The following is a 23,556-nucleotide window of genomic DNA, read 5'->3' on the forward strand; positions in this document are numbered from 1 at the left end:
TAGCGGTTTGGTCGAAAGAAGATACTTTGCAGGGCTGCTTCGAAACATCGCCGCTGCCTTGTGTACATGACGGGTCGTTTATTGAGCCAAGGGGCGGCACACGGCTGCCACTCGAGGAAAGCTTGTGGCGAGGCTGCGAGACGGCGAGCTGATAGCTTGAGTGAAAGAGAAAATGAAAAAAAAAACAACTGAGAGACTGTCGGAAAAAGCGAATACGTGTGAAGGCCAGTAAAGAAAAAAACAAAAAGTGACAGTGAAAAATTCACCACAGAAAGAAGTTGAAAAAGAAAAGGGAGCAAAGAAATGAATATGAATCATAGCGCATCCAGCTAGAAAGCGCCGCGATGGTTTCGTTTAAAATTGGTTTCCTTTCCCCCTGTTTTTGTTTTTAGACGTGAAAGGCATGAAGAGCAAACGAGGTCACCTCGGCGCAGAGCACGCCCGACAAGAAACAACGGCGCGGGGCTATTACTTTCGACTTTTTTTCTCGAGACAGGTGAAAGTTCAAGCCATCGCTTTTAGCTCGTCGCTATGTCCTTTACGGTTTCGGGAAAGAACGTTCTGATAAAGGAACGCACTCCAGAGGGCGCGCGTACACACACACGCACAGACACGTATTGGTTGCCGAGCGAGCGCGTGCGTGTGTCGACGTTTCGCGAGCTACATCCTCGAAGAGAACGGAGACCAACGAACGGCCGTGGAATGAGGGAACCCTCCGTGGCCGTGTCTTTTCTGGTGACAAAGTTCGGCAACCCGCATTCGTAATATTGAGAGCTATCCTGAGTTTATTTCGTTTTAGATCAATGGTACTCCTCGTTGAAAGATCTCCCTCGAAGTAGACTTCTGCAACGGGGAGCAGCGATTATTCGCTACTTGGTTTTAATCCTTCAAGTGCCCTATAGGTCTCCGAGGAGCAGCTTAACTGTGGAAATGCCGTAGAACAACGTTTCGGGTTACTTTTGGCCACCATGCAGGGGTTCTGAAGTATGCATATAAATTCCAGCGTACACTGACGCACTAGAATGCGGCCGCCGCCGCCGCCGATAATCAAACATCCAAGCAGTGTTGTCATTTTAGCACTTATGACGCTAGATTTACTGGCTTTCTTGTTTGGCGACAATTTTTTCAATTTAACGACCGGCAACGTTTTTTTAACAATGTGACAAAACAATTGGCGACACTTTAGTGACTTCGAAATTAGGAAAGTTGCATTGAACACAGCCTTCTACAGCGCACTTCATTATTAAAAAGCTAGATGTGAGCAGCCGAAATCAGCTGCATATGGCGCGTATGCCCTGTGACCATAATAAAGCAATAATTGCCTTCATAGGATTGACAGTGTGCTCACAAAATGCATGCTTTTTTTTCTATTCCTTACGAAACCGATTTGAATGGGCATTAAAGCTCAGGGTTCTGCACTTTCGAAAGCAGATCCGAAGCTGGATGAGAAGGAGAATGCATTTGATTAGTGAACTTTTACAAATTTTGTTGGGAGATTTAGGACGTAGCAGGGGAATAATAAGATAGATCGACTGTAGACAGGCGTACACACAGCGACTGCTGGGCTCGTTCACACGAGCCTTAACGAACTGCTTCCTTATCGCACCAGTTTTGGTCAAATTAGAACTGCGAAGAGCCTTAAAGTAGACCAAGGGGCGGAAGCGTATACTATGTGACGTGCATGAAGGTCACGTAATTGTCATCGCAGTGTTAACATGCGACCTCGTGCGTCTTGCAGAATTTCGCTGTCCTTCCAGGAGCGCCGAGAGCTACAGAATTTTCGGGGATAATGTGGGACGAAGTGCCCCTGCGTGCTAGGATAATCAAGTTGTTTGCGTTCTTTTGAACCATGTGGCATTTGGAACGTCATAATCTTAGTATAAACACCGAACTCCAGCTGTCATCGTACGCCGTTATGCAAGTATAATAGTAAAGTAAAAGCCCACACACGGCTGGTAAATTCACTTCTTGTTCCTGACTCACACGGACCAAGACACACGTGAGACACTGCGGTAGCTGATTTACGCCATGCGAGCGTATATTATATTGTTTCAAAACGCTTATGTTCCCTAAAATTTACTCTACAGCTATAGCGGCAATTTTAGCGACGTTGCAGCAAAATTTAGCGGAAATTTGGCGAATATTGCGTCTCACTTTAGTGATGCGCTTTATCAAATTATGGCAATACTGCACACGACTCCGCGTTTAGCTGGATGACATGGTAGCTACTGAGCCACCTCAAAGGAAGTTCCCTCTTGTAGCGCCGCGTTAAACTCAACACACGCAGATTGGAAGCAAGCGATTGCATAGCACTGGAATACGACTGTCGCACTCGGAGTTGAAGTTTACTTTGGAACTTCCTGGCAAGGTTGGAGCTAAGAGCGCGCACGGAAACCTCGTCACTTCAAGCGCGCGGCTTCCTCTAACTGGTCGTGAAATTCTTTTTCCTTGAGCGCCCTGCCACATTACTGCATTTAGGAATGACTGAAACCCGTTTTGCCAAGCACGTACTCTAGTGCTTCGTTTATGTGACGCAGCACAAAACGAACAATGACTACTCGAGAGGGCACAGCCACCGTCTTCGCGCCACTGTTGCCGATATACAATATGTGAATGTTATTATTATTATTATTATTATTATTATTATTATTATTATTATTATTATTATTATTATTATTATTATTATTATTATTATTATTATTATTATTATAAAGAGAAACAGGCGTGCACCTGTCTCCTGATAGGAACAGCATGCCGACCTGAATCAACAGAAAAGAAAATAAGAAGGAAAAAAGAAGCGGAAGAAGATAAAAAAAAATTGCATCTCCATTTTTTCTTCGTCATTTCTCAGTGAAATATATCATGGCGAATACTTACCGGATTAACAAGGTTGCTTATAGTAGATTACAGCGGCTTTTAAGAGTTGTTTTGGCGGAGTAAGTTCGAAAACCTTCGCCGATGTATGTAAATCCGAGCGACTCGTGCATTAAAGATAGCGGAAGCTGTATAAAAGAGTCCTCGGGCAGTTTGGAAATCATACGGGTCTAGTTTGCCACTGCCCAGCTTCTACTCAAGTCATAGCAAGCGCTTCACTATATATACACTACATCTCCTTCGTTATAGCCGATTCTATAGGGACGCTTCACTATACCCGAGTACAATTGTAGTACTTCACAGTACTTCTATACTCTATGCTACATCTGTCGCATGTTCCTGTATGTTGCACCAGCACTGCCGATGCAGACATCCGGCTGCGGGTTTTGGCCGACGTCCTGGTCATACGACCGCTTCGGGACTACGGCGTAGGCTGAGTTGCTGGCTCAATATCTGGCTTATGTTCGATACCGACCATAGGCTGAAAGTATTCATCTATGTGGGAAGGGGGGGGGGCAGGGCGGCTGGGGCCCGACAAGCATTTCGAACCCCATATATATAATATATAGCAGTCACGTGGTATTTTGCATATTTCGCAGCGTTCATTTATCAGTCGGAGAAAATTAGTACGCAATTAGTACATCGCTGAAAATACCGCAGTTAGCTATCTATTGGCTGTGCCTACAAGACACAGTCTCCACTGTTACGCACACAAGCGTGCACCACTGAGTCAGTCACCGGGGGTCATACAGGCTGGTGCATTTCAAGAAACCCACCAGCGCCATTGTGGCCTTGCGCATAGCAGACGCACGAGGCCACGGGCCCGAGATCTTCTCCTCTGTGAAAAGACGGTCATCTAAGTGCCCCAAAGCTGTACGAAGCTCCTCTCGTCTTCGTATGTGGGGCAGTCACGTGGGAGATGTTTGGTCGTTCTTTCGACATCACATCTGCTGGAGTTGGGACTGTCTGCCATTCCCATTAGGAATGACTAGGCGTTTGTGAAAGAAACACCTAAATGCCTCGTTGACACTTTGATAATTAGGACAGTACGTTTCGAGTTAGATAATTAATTACAATGGCCTAATTAAATCTCAGTAACAAAAAGATTACTGGCGGCTACTCCGCTCTACTGGAAATAATTCTTCGAGTAACACAATTTACTACAGAGCAATAAGACAAATTCTTTGAACACTTTGCTATTGTATGAGAGGCTCAAAGAACGTACAAAAGCAAGCGCAATGAACCACGTAATTGCATTTCAGTGGACACCTGGGCACTGCAATATTCCTGGTAATACTGCAGCGGGCGCAGCTGCTAATCTTCCCCTATTGCGTAGTGAAGTCCGTCTGATCCTGAGACAGCTTTCCTGTCGCCTCAGCAAAACTACCTGGTTTGATCAGCAAACTAAGAACTCGGAGTTATACTTTATAGACCCACGTCTAAACTTATCAATGCCGGAAAATCTAAGAGACAACAGAAAATTTGAAACATTGGTACATCGCCTGCGTCTTGGTACTGCATTCACTGAACACTCCTTGTACAGGATAAAACGTGTCTCTAGTCCACAGTGTTCTTGTGGCCATGCAGACGAAGATGTGCATCATCATCTCCTCCTCGACTGCACGAAATACGATCCACAAAGAAGGGTACTTCGAGCAAATTTGTTGATATTAGACAGAAGACCATTCACTCTAAAAAAGATACTTGTCCCATGGCCAACTGCGGGCCTTCAGAAAAGAGCCCTTCTTGCTCTCAAAAAGTTTTTAGAGGACACCAACATTAATTTAATATTTGGGGTTTTACGTGCCAAAACCACTTTCTGATTATGAGGCACGCCGTAGTGGAGGACTCCGGAAATTTTGACCACCTGGGGTTCTTTAACGTGCACCTAAATCTAAGTACACGGGTGTTTTCGCATTTCGCCCCCATCGAAATGCGGCCGCCGTGGCCGGGATTCGATCCCGCGACCTCGTGCTCAGCAGCCCAACACCATAGCCACTGAGCAACCACGGCGGGTGACACCAACATTTTGGAAAAATATTAAGTTTCAGATGATCCTAATACGCTAAATGAGTAACATAAATGTTGTTCTCGGTTCAAAATTGATTTATGTGGTGATCGCAACTTTTACACAATATGTAAAATTCTGTTCTGTACTTGCAGTGTATTATACATGTGTTGTGTGTTTTGGGTGTTCAAAATATGTGACTTTATATATGCGTACTTGAATTGAACTCATGCACAAAGCTTTGCGATTCATTTACTGTTGGACTGTATATTTTTTATTCATCCAGTGTTCTACTGAGTGTAATATTTTGTCACTATTCTACCTTTTTACGCAAATTGGTTTCCTTTCCCAAGTGACAAGGAGTAGCCGGGGCCACCATAAAGGTGCCAACCTCTCCTAATATTCATTTCAATAAAAAAATGCCCTTTTTAAAAATCTTGGTTCAGGATGGTTGGGACACCCTCTCTATGTATTTATGACCTCTGCATGCAAGTAGCGATGTTCCCATCCCTAATAAACGTTGTAAATTATTGAAAAATATTTTCTTTCCTTTTTTAATTGTTTTCATGAGTCGTTAGTATTGCTTACTGGAAAGAGAGGCAATACTGAGAGTCATATCATTCACATGTATTGCACATGCCATTGCTAAAAGAGCCACTCAAGTCTGCAGGTTTTTTTTTTTTTCAAGGTTAAAAAAGCACGCAAAGCAATTTGAAGCAAGGTGAACATAACGCAGCATATTCATACTGTAGGCATAGGCTATTCATACTTTCACGAATAATCGTTAACTGGCTACAGCCTTCTCTTTCAAAAATATAATAAATTTTGTCCTGTGTTCATATTTAAATATAATATCTATGTACATGGTGTTTACAGTAGAAATTCAACACATTGTTGAACTGAGAAAATACGTATAAGGTAGCCGCCGCTGGTACTTCTAATGCGCTTGTCCTCCTATTGTTAGAATATGCAGAAATAAAGCGAAAGTATGAATTAAATACCGTGCACGTCCGCGCCAACAATGGTGCAGTAAGCTTTTAGCCACAATAAAATTTCAGGTGAAAAGGTACAGGCAACTCAAAAGAAACCTCAAATGATCTGGATGACAAAACTCTGGTAATGACACTTTCATCTTGTAATACGGTGGTTACTGCGCTGGAAACACACGGACAACCGAAGTAGAATGGACAGGACGCGCGCAGACCGAAAACTGAATTTTATTGGGTGAAAAGCGACATGAGCATTCCCACGTAGCAAAACATTGCAGGGCTTGGGAAAAAGAGACGGAGAAGGTGTGCCTTCCGTGTCTAGAAAAAACTAAAATTTTATACCGTCATAGGGATAAAATGTTTTAAAGGAGAAAGCGCGCGTATGTGTTAGCGATCCTTCCACTGTACTGGCTGATTGTGGGGTGCAAATTCTTGACGCAAGATTGGGATGGCAGCGATTTTGGATGGCCTATCGGCATGATGATGTCATTTTGATTATTGTATATATATGTCATGTTTCACTCAATATAGTTCAGTTATGAGTTTGCGCGCGTCCTGTCCATTTCTACTTCTGTTGTCCGTGTGTTCAGAGCGCAGTAACCCCCATATTACAAGATGAACTTCCACCAACTATCCCAACTTGCCGCTCTACTGTAATTACACTTTAGTTGGAAGTGGGGGGAGGGGGGGGTTGCCTTCGGCATCGCTGGGGGGAGGGGGCTCTGCCTCCCCGCTCCCTTGAAAAACTTTGGAGAGGACTCGGGACTCAGAGCGCCCCCGTAATCAGCGCCTATGATTCCGACCATGCCACTACACGTTACTGCCGCACATTACCGTCACCGCACGCTGCACGAAAAAAAAAAAAAACAGAAAAAGAAAAGTTCCCCCTAACAGTTTTGCTGAAAAGAAAAAGGGAAAAAGTAGAGGAAAGCACACCATGCTAGATAAGATCACATAACACACCGAGTATGTGAGCTCTAGAGACGAGAGTTTAGTCCCGGTCAGCTGACAAAAATTCTGGCACAGCTCCGCAAGCCTCGTACTTACACTCGATACGAGGCTCTGCTTTAGCTGTTTAATAAGTACATACACTTGAGCGTCTAAAGTTCAGCCCGTTACTATGTAACGTGCGCATGCATGAACAGCAGCATCGGGTAGGGGGCGAGGAAACCTTGACGACACGCCATTATCAATGGAATGAAAAGAAAAATGGCAGGGAGTCAGTATCACAGCAACATCTACACGATGATGGCGAGTCGGGTCCAGCGAACGGACGGGCGTGCACACACGAACCCGCGTCTAGAAAGTGAGTCAGCAGAGGTGCCCCGAGTCCAGTTGAGCAGTGTAAAGGGTGCGAGAGTGTTCTCCGACATTGGGTGGAATTACATGTAGTACCAGACTCGTCGGTTACGTGCACTACACCGAAACGCTCAGCCGCTTGTTTGATGGCGATCTTTCGGCGACAAAACGAGGCCAAAGACTGACCACGTTGTGATGCATTTTTTTGGGATCTATGCCCTTGTTTTGAGTGAGCTGGTTAGAACCATTAAACTGAAGTAGTCATAAAGGGCGTTCGGCTCACCCAATTCCAGAGCTTACCGTTTTGGTGGCGAACTGCAGAAACATAAAAAACAAAACAGATGATTTCGCTACTCTGGCCTCTTCAGTTAAACCCCATGTGATTATAGATACAGAGTCTCGACTAACTGAATCTACTGGTAGTCCCGAAGTTTTCTTCCAGGTTTTCACGTCTATACCGTTCCGATCGCCATACACAGCCCGGTGATGTCTTTCTTCTTGTTGATTCGAGCTTGCAATCGTCTCCTCTAGTGATTCCAACTGAACGTCCCGACTCTGTCTGGTGCAGTATCCGTTTCGACCATCGGAAGTTACTGAGAGTTGATTCTCTTTACCGTCCTCCCGTTTTCACTTCTGAATTATTTCGATCCCTTTCTGATTTTCTGTCTACAGTTTACAATGACTGTCTTATCGACGGTGACTTCAATATGTCTGACATGCATGCGGGTCGAACAATAAACCTGTCCTTGATAATTATTCCTGCACTTTCTCAGCCTTTCGCCAGAGAATAGTGCTAAATGATGTTTATCAATTTGTTACCGAGCCTCCTATAGGCGTGGTCCTAACAGCTCTTCTGTTCTAGATCTGCTTTTCTCAAACCAATCGTCGCTTGTGTCTGATAACGGCGTCATTCCCGGTATTAGTGACCACGACTGCATTCTAGCCCATGCTCGAACCATCCCCTTCCGATGCCCACATAATCAGCCAAGGAAGGTTTATTTTTATAAGGGTGATTATACTTCGTTAGCTAATGAGCTTGCTAATTAGCTGCAGCAATTCAGTCACTTAGCTCAGTTCTCCTATTGCAGTAGCCCATGGGAGACATTTAGCTGCGCCTTAACGCAACTAATTGACACACACGTTCCATATAAAATTGTGACAGCAAAAAGACGTAAAGACAAACCGTGGGTCACTCGGGAGATCAAACTCTCGATTCATAAGAGACATCATCTCCTAAATGCTTACAGAAAGCATCGTAATCCTGCAATACTTGGCATGCTAAATTGTCTCGGAAAGAATATAAAAGTAAGAAACAAAGTCACTAAAGAAAAATAATTCTTAGCACTGAGCCATAAGTGAAAAAGCGACCCTGAGGAAATGTGGAAGTGCTTAAAAACAAACACCACAGAATCTTCAGGGGTTCCGAGTATAAACAACGGCAATGTACTTGTTACTGATGACTTTGATGAGGCCTCCTGCTTTAACCTCTATTTTCAGTCTACTTTCACAACTTCCTGCCTACATGAACTTCGGGATGTCGGTAACGTTGTGTTCGAACCTAAGCCCGAACTTACTGTAACATACAGTGATGTACTCAAATACCTAACAATATAAGTGCCTCCTCTGGAAATCGTCCTGATGGCATACCTTCGTATGTGCTAAAGACTCGTTCCGACATAATTGCCCACTACCTTGTTTACTTATTTGAAAAAAAGACGAAGTGCCTCTCAGGCAGAACGCGGAGTCTTCCAGCTCTACTTATTTTTTGTGAATTTCTTAGACTTTGCTAGTGGACTGCTACTTCCTCCTTGACTGCGATGGAGATGGAGTCTCACGCGCGTCCACCGGACTCGGCAGTGCCCGCGGCGGCTGCCTCCAGGAAGCGCAACGGCACCGAGAGCGACACTGACAGCGACGACACCATGCAGTACTATGTCAGCGGTGAAGATTCTTGTGACGAAGCCTTCGAGCTGGTGCGGAGTCGTAAAGCAAAACGAAGGTTTCTCAGCGCATCCTCGAATTCGAGTGAGTCCACCGTAAGATCTTCGCGCAATACCGAGGAGCTCACCATCCTGTTCACGCCAGTTCTCGCTACTGACAACCTGAGACGCCTCAACAGGCAAGCCGTGTCTTCACATCTAGAGGCACTGGTTCCGAATGAAATCAAAGACATCAGAGTGAATACCCGTAAGAACGTCCTAGCGATTGACGTAGAACACGCGGCTGCGTTGGATTCTTTGCGCAATGTCACGGAGCTTGACGGGATGAAAGTCCGCCCTCATATTCCGCTGGGCAAACAGATCAGTAGTGGCGTAATTTACGATGTTGATGAGACCATTGTCGACTCCGATCTGTCAATCTTAATCAGGCCAGCTACGGAAAACGCCATCATCACAAACGCGTTTTGTCTCGGCACGTCATGGTGTGTCAAAATCATATTTAAAGGCGAATCCCTACCTTCGCATGTAAAAGTGGGCCACTTCCGACACGCAGTTCGCCCCTTCATACCAAAACCGCTGCAGTGCTGGAAGTGCATGAAGTTTGGGCATGTGAGTAGTGCGTGCAAGAACACTACCGTCTGTTCTCGCTGCACTGGGCCCCACACCACTGACACATGCGAAGCCAGTGCGCTGAAGTGCACAAACTGCAGCGGCCCTCACGATGCCTCATCGAAGGAATGCCCTTTAATTCGTAAGGAAATGGCAATATTAAGGAAAATGGTTAGAGACCACTCGTCTCACCGAGAAGCAGCAATTTCTATTAGGCGGCGACGATCGCGCCGCCGACGTCGATCACGAACCTCCAAAGCCTCTGCAGAGCGCCAGCCACGTACACTGCCACCCACTCTTCCGCCCAAGCCAAACGCAGTCACATCAAAGGACAAAGATGCAACGAACAGCCCTGCTGCAGACGCGTGGCCTGCACTCCCGAGGCTACATGCTCCTACTGAGCGAAACCAGACTTCTACAGAAAGGGACATTTCGACTGTTCCTGATAAACTGACGGACCAAGATCAACAAATTGTTGTCATGATCAGCTCTCTGGTGAGTGCTATTCGTGTTCTTCTGGACAAGATACAGACACCAACAGCTCGAAGTGCGTTGCAAGTGCTGGATGCCATCAATCCGGTTCTAGCGAGCCTTCAGAAGTCCAGTGCTTGAGAACTTCTAAAGCAGAACCATGGCTCATCGACAGCAACAGTGATCATTCCGGGATGATGTCAGAAGTGCCTCCATATTCCAATGGAATGCGAGAGGTCTAAGGTCACGTATTTCGGATTTTCGACAGTTCGTATTTGACTACCACTTTCCTATACTGGTGATCTGTGAACCAAACTTATCAGCTTCCATAAGACTATCAGGATATGAACCTTTTGTGTCAAGAACGTGTGTCCATAGTAGTAAGGTTCTGGTGTACATTCGCAAGGACCTCACGTATTTTTCGCAACCCATAGCGCCACACGACGGTAATCAATACGTCTGTGTTAGTGTGAAAAAGAAGAGGCTGTCTTTTACTATTATTGGCGTCTACCTATCCCCAACAATTCAGTTTGACAGCAAGAGACTAGAAGATATTATGGCTGCTACTCCCGGTCCTTGAATAATAACAGGGGACTTCAACGCTCACCACCATATATGGGGAAGCCCCAGGATAAATTCTAGGGGCAGGTCACTAATATCCTTTGCATCAGGCCACAACCTGTGTCTTCTAAATGACGGAAGTCCGACATTTCTGCGAGGAACAACGTACAGCAGCTGCCTTGACTTGACTTTGGTTTCACGTTGCCTGACTTCGAGCGCGCAGTGGTTCACTGATATTGAAACACATGGCAGTGATCATATTCCGACCTATGTGAGAATTGATGGACTAGACGCCACATTACCGGATGTATCTCGCCAAATCGACTGGTCAGTCTTTCAAGATCGAGTAGAAGACACCTGCAAGAAACATATCGCCCGCAGATTAGAAGACGTAATTGCAGACTCAATGCAAGATTGCACGCGTTGCTTCACACATTCGAAAAAGCGTACTGAGAATGACATTGAATTGGAAAGGCTTCGCACAATACGACGCCGTGCTGAAAGGAGGTACAGGCGCACAAAGTCAATTCTTGACCTCAGAGAAGCTCGGCGCATGCAAAATAAGATAAGACGCCGAATGGATAAGCTAGCGAATCAAAGATGGAAATGCTTTTGCGAGTCACTAGACCCCCGCAAGCCATTGTCCCGTGTGTGGCGTGCCCTACGGGGTCTTTGCTCAAGACCCCAGCAACGACACCCTTTTAACGCCCTTGCTCTCTATCAAAACCGCCGCGAGATAGACGTTGCAGAGGAATTTTGCGCGAAAATCGCCGGCGGCACAGTTTCAGTCCCTGCCATGGCTTTAAGCGACATCCTCGGTCCACGAGATACCAGTATGGAGGCTCCATTCTCTATGGAAGAGTTAGAAGCTGCTATGGCGCTCTGTAGGTGTTCGTCTTCACCAGGGCCCGATGGCATAACATATACTGCTTTGCGCCACGTAGGCCGAGAAGCACGAAGAGAACTCGTCAGCCTTTTTAATAATTCATGGCAAGATGGTGTCGTCCCACAGGAGTGGAAACGCAGCCGCCTGGTACCTCTACTGAAAGCAGGAAAGTCGCCGCTCGAACTGGCATCGTATCGCCCTATAGCACTTGCTAGTTGCGTCGGGAAACTCATGGAACGCATGATCCTCATGCGTCTCGAATGGTACCTAGAACACCACAAGATTTACCCTGATTCTATGGCGGGATTTCGACGAGGCCGTTCATCGATTGCCAGTGTCATCGATTTAGTGTCATCTGTAGAACAGCAAAAATCATGGAAACGATTATCAGTAGCGCTCTTTCTGGACGTGAAAGGCGCTTACGACAACGTTTCCCATCAACCCATTCTAGACGCACTTTTGACAATTGAACTAGGAGGGCGAGTATATCGATGGATCAGAAACTACTTGACACAAAGGTCCTTGTTCGTACGTACGGAATATGGTCCGACTACCGACCACTACATATGCCGAGGAGTTCCCCGAGGTGGGGTCCTAAGCCCTATTCTTTTCAACCTCGCGCTTCTTGGGCTGGCCGAATCCCTACCGGAAACAGTGAGTGTCTCCATCTACGCCAACGACATCTGCATCTGGTCATCAGCGGTCACTCGTCTGCAGGTTCGCGCAAGGCTGCAGAAAGCAGCAACACAGGCATCTCACTATCTTCAGACACAAGGCCCTACCATCTCAACAGAAAAATGTGCTTTAGTCGCTTTTACACGAAAACCAATGTCTCGTTATCCAGTATGCATTAATGGCCAGCCTATCTCCTACAAGAGAAATCATCGGTTTTTGGGTGTCATTGTGGACCGGGACCTCTCTTGGAGCCCTCATGTTGCCCAATTGAAGAAGAAGCTCACATCTATTGTTCATGTATTCAAGTTTATCGCCGGGAAAACATGGGGATCGTCAGTGGGCTCCATGCTACAGTTATATCGAGTACTTTTTATCGGATTGCTACGTTATAGTTCTCCCGTGCTTGCTAAAACATGCAAGTCAAATCTTCGAGAACTACAGAGCGTGCAAGCACAGGCACTACGTGTTTGCCTAGGACTTCCGCGGAGCGCCTCAACAGCAGGAACCATTATAATGGCTCGAGACCATCCGATCACAACTTACATTAGCATCGACACGCTTAGGGCCCATGTTCGTCATGTTTCACGCATGCAATCAAGCTCTCTTGCCTGCCTGCCAGAACGACGACCACAGGCGTCTTTCTCCAACGAGGTCAACGTCCATCGTGCCTGTCTACCATCGGGCTTCACACCCTCAGCACGTTCAACCTCAGCTTTGTGGTGTTTAGAACAACCTCAAATGCGTCTCACAGTTCCAGGGATAAGAAAGAAGACCGACCTGCCTACCTTGGCCCTGAAGCAAGCAGCTCTGGATTGTTTGAACACTTTCTACTTTGACCGAGTTCGCATATATACGGATGGCTCTTCCACTCAGACCAGCTCCACCGGCGCAGTGGTTATACCATCACGATCAATTAGCGTCCAATACAAGATTTCTCACTTGACAACATCGACCGGATCGGAGCTTGTTGCCCTCTGAGGTGCCGTTGATTACATTAACAACCAACCCGCAGATCAGTGGGCAATATTCTGCGATTCGAAGGCGGCCTTGCAATGTCTTCTATCATCTCTTCGTCGCAGGTCGTGTGAACAACTAGTGTCGGAGATACGAGAAATGCACCATCGTATGATAGCGAAAGGACACGACGTCGTGTTTCAGTGGCTGCCTGGCCATTGCGGTATCTCTGGCAACGACCTCGCTGACGAGGCTGCTAGGAAAGCACACGAAGGAGCAACCCTTGTGTCTGTACCTTTATCGCGGACCGACGCAGCCCAACACCTAAGCAAGGTAGCACACCGTATGACATTAGAGAAGTGGCACACACCTGAATTCACCCAAGAACGATTGCATTCCCTCGACCCCTCTATGCAACTGCGGCTGTTACCAGGACTTCTGCGAAATGAGGAAACAATGCTGTGCCGCTTACGCTTGGGCGTCGCATTCACCAATGCATATACATTTTTGATTGGAATGACTGATAGCGCCGACTGTAATGCCTGTGGTGCGGAGGAAACTATAGAACATCTACTGTGCTACTGCCCATCTTTTCAAAACGAAAGACATGACCTCTGCACAGCTCTGAATCAGCTAGATAGAACACCGTTCACCTTGAAGAAGATCTTGGGACCATGGCCTCACATATCGCAGCTACAAAAGGCCACAAAAGCTCTGCTGCGATATTTGAAGGCTACTGGACTGAGTCAGCGTCTGTGATCCGGACTGAGTGACCGAACGATATCCCCAGTGGACTTTCTCTTCTTCTTTTAATCTTTCCGTCCCCTTTTCTCTTTCTCCAGTGTAGGGTAGCCAACCGGGCTCAGTCCTGGTTAACCTCCCTACCTTTCCTTTATCATTTGCTCTCTCCCGCTATGCTCTCCATCTTTGCCGTGGGAATGGAAACTTGCGAACATAGTTCCCATCCATACAACTGGAACGAAAAATACTGTCTCCAATTGCATAGCAATTTTTATAACATGTGCTGTGTAGCAAAACAATAGAGCACATAGTGTACAGCGCAGTAATAAAACATATAAAAAAACGTTATTTTTTTACGGAATTCTAGCATGGTTTTAAGGCTGGACATTCTTGCTCGACACAGCTTTTAGAATTCAGCCATGATCTTTTTCTTTCATTTGACCTTGGTGTATATATTGATGACATATTCCTGGAATAATTCTTCCTTGCATCTTGGAACTATAAAAGCGCCCAAAGACGAGAAAGAAGAGAGTGGACAGGACGAAGCGCTTACTCACAAGTGAAAAATTTTATTGAAAGGAAACAAATATATGCACACAAGAACGGGGTAGGAGTAAATGCTTCGTCCTGTCCACTCTCTTCGTTCTCGTCTTTGTGCGCTTCTACAGTTTCAAGATGCAAGTAAATGAACTAGCACAGTTATCCATTCTGTTACAGTATATCCTTCCTTGGTCTGCCTCCTTCATTAATTGATTGGATTAAGTGTGATCTACAGGATCACATGGACCGTGTTGTAATTAATGGCTCACAATCTAATTATGTCATGATTACTTCGGGAGTGCTGCAGGGATCCGTTTTGGGATCCTTGCCGTTTCTGGTGTACAGCAATAATATTGCTTAGGAAGTGCCACGCAAAATACATCTGTATGCCGATGATTGCGTGGTTTATCACTGCCTTAGGGGTTCCGCTGGCGCCGAGTATCTGCAACACAATTTGGACTGTATACAGCGCTGGTGTTTTCAGTAGCAAATGTCTCTGAACGCCTATAAGTGTCAGTTCATCTACTTCACCCGTAAACACAACGCATACTTGTTTGATTGTACACTAGATACTGTACAGCTGTCGCGCGTGGGTGAGTATAAATACCTTGGGGTTTATTTTTCATCCCAACTAGCTTGGACTAAGCAGGTTGAACATGTAACAGCGAGAGCTTGCAGAATGCTGAATTTCGTCAAACGTAACTCCAGAATCGCGACTCCCAAAATTAGAGAACAACGTTAATCAACTAATGCAAGGTCCATATTAGAGTACGCTTGTGCACTCTGGGACCCGCAAACTAAAATACTTTCTAATATGCTTGAACTTGCACAAAAGTGCACAGCTCGTTTTGTTTCTACTAATTATAACTTTACTTCTAGTGTTACCACACTTAAGCATGGGTGGGCTGAGAATTATTAAGCAGACGCAGAAAAAAAAACATGCATTTAGCGATGCTTTTCAAAATTTATTGCGGAGTGATTAAATTAGACAAGGAAACACACCTTTTGCCCCCTCATTTTACATCTCAAATACGTGATTATCAATGGAAAATAAGGTAATTTAATTGTAGAACGAAGGTCTATCATGACTAATTTTTTTTCCGTACATCATCAGTCAATGGAATCAACCGCGACAACAAATTAGTGAATGGGGAACTGAAGTCTCGTTTGGAGCTCTGTTCTTGGATGTATAACGGCATGCGCGGTAGTTTGTTATTTGCTCCACGCCAGCTTCACGCAAACACTATGTACCCCCCCCCCCGCCCCCCTTTCATGCAATAGTGCCTTCGGGCGCTATTTATTTATTTATTTATTTGTTTATGTAATGATTTAATAATTTCAAATAAATAAGTAAAAGAAATTTAATGAAATTCACCCACATTGTCATTTTGCTTGCATGGCAAGTTGACCCGACCCGCAACGTCGCTTACTCGATCCGACTCGGCCGTGAATCCGAAAACTGGCTTCCGAACCCATAAAGCATTTTGGCTCGACTGTGCCTTGGTCACTTGAGGATCACTAATGTTATAACAATTGTTCGCTACCACATATTCATTTGCAGAATTCACTGTGGGCGAATAAATTTTATACCATAATACCATTCTTAATGTTTTTCGCACTTGATGATTCTAATGAATGCCACTATTAGCAAAAGCACTGAAAGATGTCCGTCAGTGGCGGCAACGCATGCAGCATGTCGTCAGTAATGCTTCCGTGCAGGCTGACGCACAACTATCATCAGCGAAAGGGTAATACGTAGCGTTGCAGGGACACCCGCGCAAATTAAGCGTGTACTTGCACCTCAGTAGGCCATTGCGAGAAAATACAGGCGGATACAGGCGGTATTAGTCTTTCAATAGTGATCCAAGTGAGTGCTCCCATGAAATCTCATCAGCAAATAAGAAACGCACACGCACACACACGCACACACACACACACACACACACACACACACACACACACACACACACACACACACACACACACACACACACACACACACACACACACACACATATATATATATATACAACATTGATGCGTTCAGGCAGCATGTGTGGGTTCATTGACGAGTTGCCTTGACACAAAAAGATTACGTACTCCCGACGCCTGCGGCAGAAAGGATGTTCCACATCCGCCGCCAAGGTTTGGGACTAGTGGCGCTGGCTAACACTCCCAGGGTTAGTTCTAATAGTAAAACGTAAATACCCAAGAAAGTGGATGGGAAAACGGCGCCGTGGTAGCTCAGTTGGTAGAGCATCGCACGCATAATGCGAAGACGTGGTGTCGTTCCCCAACTGTAGCAATTTGTATTTTTTTGTCATCCACTTTCATTGCCATTAATTTATCATTTCTTTAATTCAATTAGTGAGTACAAGTAATTTCCCTTATGTTGTCCTTGGTGTCATTGTTGGCTTCTTATGATATATATACTTACACAGAAACAGACATACGCATTAAATTAGACTCATTCCCGTTTTTTTTCTGAGGTGCTTAAACATTTTGAGACCATGTTCGAGATATCCAAACGGCCACTAATAGATTTCTCTCTTAATAATAGCACAAAAAAGACAAAAAAGACAAAAAAGAAAGGAAAACCTATAAGTACACCTGATAATAAAGGACACGTTATTACGACGACAAACCGGCTCTTATGGAACTACGATATTGCCACAGCAATGTAATTTTATGTACTCGTTTAGTGTCCGAAGGTGCGAATTGGCAGCCGTGTTCTTCACAAACTCAAATGTTCCCCTTAGTTCGACACCAGTTATTATGAACGCCCGTTTAATTGGATCGCATTCCCAGGTCCCAAAATTCTACAACGGATACAAACATTTCTCGTAATTTCGACATCGGATGACACAAGCCAAACTTTAATGTACCGCAGCACTCAAGTTAAATAAAGTGAACGGTTATACATGTACGCAGGCAAAAGTGCTCCTTCATTCGTGGAAGCGCTGACGTAAAAATGATGAATATAAATGCGTTGTCATGGATAAGCGCAGCCAGAAAGAAGACGCAAGAAGTGTGCAGCGGGGTTGCGACGAAAGAGGAAAGAAGAAAGGAGGACGAGACGGGAAAGAGAGTTTGTGCTGGAAGGCGACCTTCAGTCTCCATGTCACGCCATCGAAAGCAACACAGTACAGCAATGCAGGATGCACGGTAAAACACGTTGTTTCGGTACCTTCTGCCTAAGCGTAAGGGACCAGCAATTTTGGCCCAGATAATTTGTCATGGTCTGGGGTGCGATGGCCTTCTTCCTCCGTTTCATGCACGGCAGGAGTCGCGTGCAGTTCTCAAGTGATAAAAAGCAAAAAAAAAAACTGAAAGAAAAATGTTGAAGAAACTTTGTGCAAGGAGAAACAGTGGAATTTAGCAAGAAAATTCATATAGCTTCTCTTTTTCCTTTTCTTTTTTGCTTTCTCTTCGTTTTATGCAGATACAGATGCAAGCAGCGAAGAAAGATGGTTGAGGAAGTTTTATTGTTTCTTCCGCCAGAATCGAATATGCTCAGCAGAGGAACATGGAATTCTCAGAAGACGCAAGAATAACGATACGACGACGAGGATACGGAGGAAGTCGCGCGAGAGAAGACATAGAAAAACAAAAAAAAAACACCAAACGAGACGTATAGACGCGGTACGTCTGCAGTTGCGGCCACGGCGCCTGCGCGTTACGCTATCTCAGGCCCCAAGCCGCTGCCACAGCCGCAATACCAGAGCTACAGAGCCGGCCACTGTTTACGTTTTACGCCTGCGGCTATTCAGATAAAGAAGAACTGGCACTTGGCCCGTTGCTCCACTTCGAGGAGCAGCGGAGGTATAGCCGCTATTAAGAAAAATGATAAGGAAGAAGAGAAAGATAAAAAAAAGAGAGAGAGAAACAAAACCAGAAAACAAACTGCTGCCCTGAAGATGAAAACGGGGTGTTCAGAGATTGGTGTTTGCGCAAACCTGCCTCCTGCAAAACGACGTACTGCTAACGCAGCATGCGTTAATCCACCGTGAATTACATTGCAATTAATCAACGTGTAACCTTATTGCTGCTACAGTTATTGTACACGCCTTGTGCACGCATTCCCGCCGCGTAATCTCCGCGCTGAGCTACTGTGGTCTAATGCAGCCGAAAAGCCCTCGTGTAGACCATGCTGCTCTGCAACTTGCGCTGGCAGTAATTTAATTTTGTATAACTCGCAAGTTACACTGCAAGAACCCGCAAACTTTTTAACTCGATAAGTTTTGTTACAGTGTCGTTCAAGGCTGCCGAGACAACAACAACAACAACAACAACAACAACAACAACAAATTACGGCACTCCAGCACGAGTTTATGCAGATACTTTTCCTCGAGTTGGTGAGCTAGTTGGTTGAGCATTACTTGGGCTGTGGTGCAGGACAGACGGGAACAGAATAACTTTAACCTCCTGAGACCTGGGATGCATTTGGGTGCACAGATTTTTTCCAAACTTTCAGAATAAATCAGTATGGTTATGAAGGTGAAAAGTGTTAAATGTTTTTTCAATAGCCGCGATAATTTTAGCTCAGCGTGATGTCCAATATATTGGACACTGGGATGCTACCCCGTCTTTCTTCACCCAGCGCGCACGTAATGACGTACCGCAGATATTACGCAAAACTTGTGTGCAAAAACATTTTATTAACTCAAAAGGTAAAGTAGTCAATAAAGTACATAAGAAGAGCATTCCTCCGCTCAAAAAAAATTTTGCTCTGGTGTTCGCTTCCCGTGGGCAATTTCAAAACACTTGTTTGTCCTTGGTGATGCAGAAGAAGAGCCAACATTTGGTGCAAAAGAAATTTGTTTTCATGTCGCAGCCCTGTAGTCTGCAACGGGCAGCGCCTGCAGTGTCCGCCAGTATTGAGTAGTGGGTAGTGCTCTTTCCTTGGGGTTCTCGAGGAGACAGCCGAGCCTGCTTTGATGGCGGATGCCACTCGGCTTCCTTCTCACTCTCCGTTTCATCCTGCTTCTTCTTTTGAGCCACGAGAGTCTCAGAACCAGATTGGTGGAACTGCATATATTTGAGTATTTCTTTCCATTATTCCTTTAGGGAGCGCATGTCCCGCGTGTTCTCACCCAGGAGTTGTTGAGGGCGATGTCGAAGAGGTGAAAGATGGCTCTGATTGTCCACTTGTTGACGCCTGCTTTTATCCTGTAGCAACTTATCATTCGGTCTGCCTTGTCAACACCGCCCATGTTGACGTTGTGCATGCGAACAATATCTGGTAGAGGGATATTGATATGTTTTTCCCTTACGAGACTACCTGCGACATTAGGTGTCTGGCGAGTCCAAGCCATGGATTGAAAAAAGAAACGTTATCGGCTTAATTCATCAGACTCGCGAGGCCGGTCCCCCGAAGAAAAAAAGAGACGTGATTTCGTCCACAAGCCGCTAAACGCCAACAGTACTCGCCTGCTGTTCATAACAAGGCCATCGCAAAAGCGCGGTCAAAATTACCGGGTTGAGTCCTAGCGTCCAACGTAATGGACACGCGAAATCGAAGGAAGAGTAAAAAAAAGTAAGCGTGCGAACAGTTAAAATTTTGTATTCTGCGCGTACGCTGTTGTATTAACTTTCATATAAAATCAAAGATATGCCCTAAACGCAGGTAGAAATACGAGAAACAGTGCTTACTTCTCCGGCAGCTGCCGTAAAACACCGCGCCGCCTAATGCCGCCATTGTGGAACTGTTTCGGCGGGAATTTGAACGATGTATGTTCATCAATGCTGCATAGATGGCGCAAGCAGGTGTCCAATAAGCTGTACAGTGTGGTTTTATGAGGATAAAAGCCTTGTCACAGGAGTACTGTCTCATATCTGATGTCCAATATATTGGAGAAATCCCCATAGCGGGGTCTCAGGAGGTTAAAACGCACAGCACCTGTATGCCCGTGATGTGTGTGTTCTTACGCTATTATTTCTGCGACTAGAGCTTGAAACTGTGGGACATTCTTGACCCGTGGAGAAACCCTGCTCGCTAATGACCGCAGTGAAACGCTGTGAATATTTTTTCCACGCCGACGAAGCCGCCCGATCTGCGCATGAAAGTGGTCAACGAGTTTTCATTCCGCTTTCGCGAACAGACGCTGCGGCTAAGCTGCGATTGATGTCCCGTGAGTGTACTTTGCCCCTGTGGGACTCAAATGTTTTCACCATGTGTCGGTTTCGTTCGTTGTCTCCGGACATACGGATGCACCTCCCGCCTGGATTACCACGACGTGAACAGACCGTGCTCTACCGTCTGTGGCTAGGCGTTGCCTTTAGAAACGCTTATGCTTTCCTCATAGGAATGGCCAACAGCCCTACGTGCCAGGAGCGTAGCCAGGGGGGGGGGGGGGGCTTATGGGGCTTCAGCCCCCCCCCCCGAAATTTTTTCGTGCTGTCTATGCACCGCCGACGAAAGCAACCCCCGGCGCTGAAAATCATTCTGGATTTTGTCTAGAATGTCTTTTTCACGCTCGAAAAGACATTTCACCGCGAACATTGCGAACTCAGGCTGGATTTCTCGCCAAGGCCCAGGTACCAGAAGTCACATAATTAATGAACATCGCGGTTATCGGCTCTTGTGTGCGCAATGGATGCCCAAGATTTTGAACCACCACCAGAAGGCGGAGCAGTTCGGCGCTGCCTTGAGAATTCTGATCCCGTAACGCAATGAGGGTGACGACATCTTTTCTGCAATTGTGATTGGGGACGAATCATGGTGCCACTACTACGAGCCTGAAACACGATGGCAAAACTTACAGCGGAAACATTCGAATTCACCGTGCCCAAAGAAAGCAAAGGCTGTCATTTCCACCGGGAAGGTGTTGTTGACTTTTTTTTCGATCGTCAGGGACCATTACTGATAGAATTTGCTAAATCTTGAGAGGCTACCAATTGTTTCCGACATTGTGAAACGCCGGAACGGCTGCGTGTCGCAATCAAGAACAAACGACATGGAAAATTGACGAAGGAGGTCATCTTGCTCTTCGACAATGGCCGTCCCCACGTCGCTGATAGGGTTAATACAAAACTGGCAAAGTTCAAGTGGGAAACGCTGCAGCATCCGCCATACAGCTCGGACCTGTCACCTTGCGACTTCCACATAATGGTCCAACCGAAAAAACAGCTAAAGGGAACCAGATTCATGTCAGACGATGACGTGAAAGAGTCGGTTGCAGACTTTTTGAAGCAGCAACGCAAGACATTTTGTGCGACGGGAATCACGCGACTCGTTAGTCAATGGGACAATTGTCTAAATGCTCTTGGAGACTACGTTTAAATGAAGTACCCCGCTTGTCATATATTCGCATTGGCTCACTTTCATTTGACTCGCCCTCGTTTATTTTGAAAAACTCCTGCTTTTTATACGTTCTCTCTGTTGCGACTATAATTTCGGTGCAATTACTCAAGATACTCGACTGGTGACGGCTAATCCTACGTAATACATTGGAAAAATGACAGCGTCATTGATATTTTTCACTGGTCGTTGCATATGTACAAGAATGTAAACACGCGGTTCTTGAACGACAGTTTCATTAACATATTTGTCCTCAACTTGTTCATTTCATGGCCTTTACATATTTCATATCAGCTACATGCGCTCCTTTGCTGGTTTCTAACTGATATAGTTCTAAAGTTCGTGTGATATTTTCTTTACTTATTAAATAGACAAAAAAACATGAAAGCATTGATATAAGTTATTTTGGGCACAATTTTTGGCACATACGAGTATATTCTTTTTTGAAAAAACAAATATTTTACTTTTTTGACATTGCGTAGCGTTCAAGAATTCGTTTGCAGCATCTTTGCCAATGGCAGCGCAGTTATTCATGTATTTGATCCCTTGACAAATTGTTTAAGAGGAAGCTTTAGCTCGGGCCGAACTCCGACGTGGCCTATTCAAATAAATGAAAAACGCAGAAACGCTTTTCTAAGATAACCCCTGTATCTCTTTTAATTAAATTTGTTGCATTTGAGAAAGTTAAATTCTAGTGTCTCTTGGAAGCGGAATTTCAATTTAGCGCCTGAATCTTGTTTAAAATATGTTGAAAAAATCGGAAGTTCGAAAAAAATGGAGGCACGATGTTTACAAAGTAGCAGCTCTGCATCAAGAACAGATATCGCGGCTCTGTAAACGGCATATATTATAACAGTCAAAGCGGATAAACTTGGCGCGTAAATTTGTATCTTACATGAATTGGTTACGTTGTGTACAAGTGTTCTGCAAAAGCCGCATTTCCATATTACTTATCTTTTTTGAGATTCAAGTGTAACAAATCAATTTTGTCCGCTGTAGATGTACTATTAGGTGCTATTCACAGTATTGTGCTATCATTCTTCATTGTTGAGTTCGAGTTTTAAACTTGGTAGTTTCGTTTGCGAAAAATGTGCGATTTTGGTCGATTTTCAAAAAATAATTGACAACCTAAATGAAAAATTCGAAACAGCCGTCACTAGAACTAAAGTTTTTCTTTTAAATGCAACAAACCTCTTCAAATTTGGTGCAGTGGTTCTCGAGAAAGAGGAATTTAAGGGAGCTAAAGCTTCCTCTTAAGAGGAAGCTTTAGGTCGAGCCCAACTCTGACGCGGCCTATTCAAATACATGAAAAATGCAAGAACGTTTTTCTGAGATAACCACTGGGCAGATTTTAATCAAATTTGTTGCATTTGAGCTAGAAAGTCAAGTTCTAGCGACTGTTGGAAGCGGAATTTTGAGTTATGTCCTGAATTTTGTTTAAAAGATTTTCAAATATACGACTGTTTGAAAAAAAAATAGAAGCGCGAAGTTTACAAATCCATAGCTCTGCGTCAAGAACAGATATTACGGTTCTGTAAACGGTATCCACGAGATCATTCAAAGCGGACAAATTCGATATGTCATTTCGCATCTTACGTGAATTTGTTACGTTGGGTACAAGGGTTCTGTAAAAGCTGTATTGTCATATTATTAAATCTTTTATATTCATGTTTGACATATCAATTTTCTTCGCTTTAGATGTACTATCA

Source organism: Dermacentor albipictus, chromosome 1 (assembly GCF_038994185.2).
Source record: "Dermacentor albipictus isolate Rhodes 1998 colony chromosome 1, USDA_Dalb.pri_finalv2, whole genome shotgun sequence".
NCBI lineage: Eukaryota > Metazoa > Arthropoda > Arachnida > Ixodida > Ixodidae > Dermacentor > Dermacentor albipictus.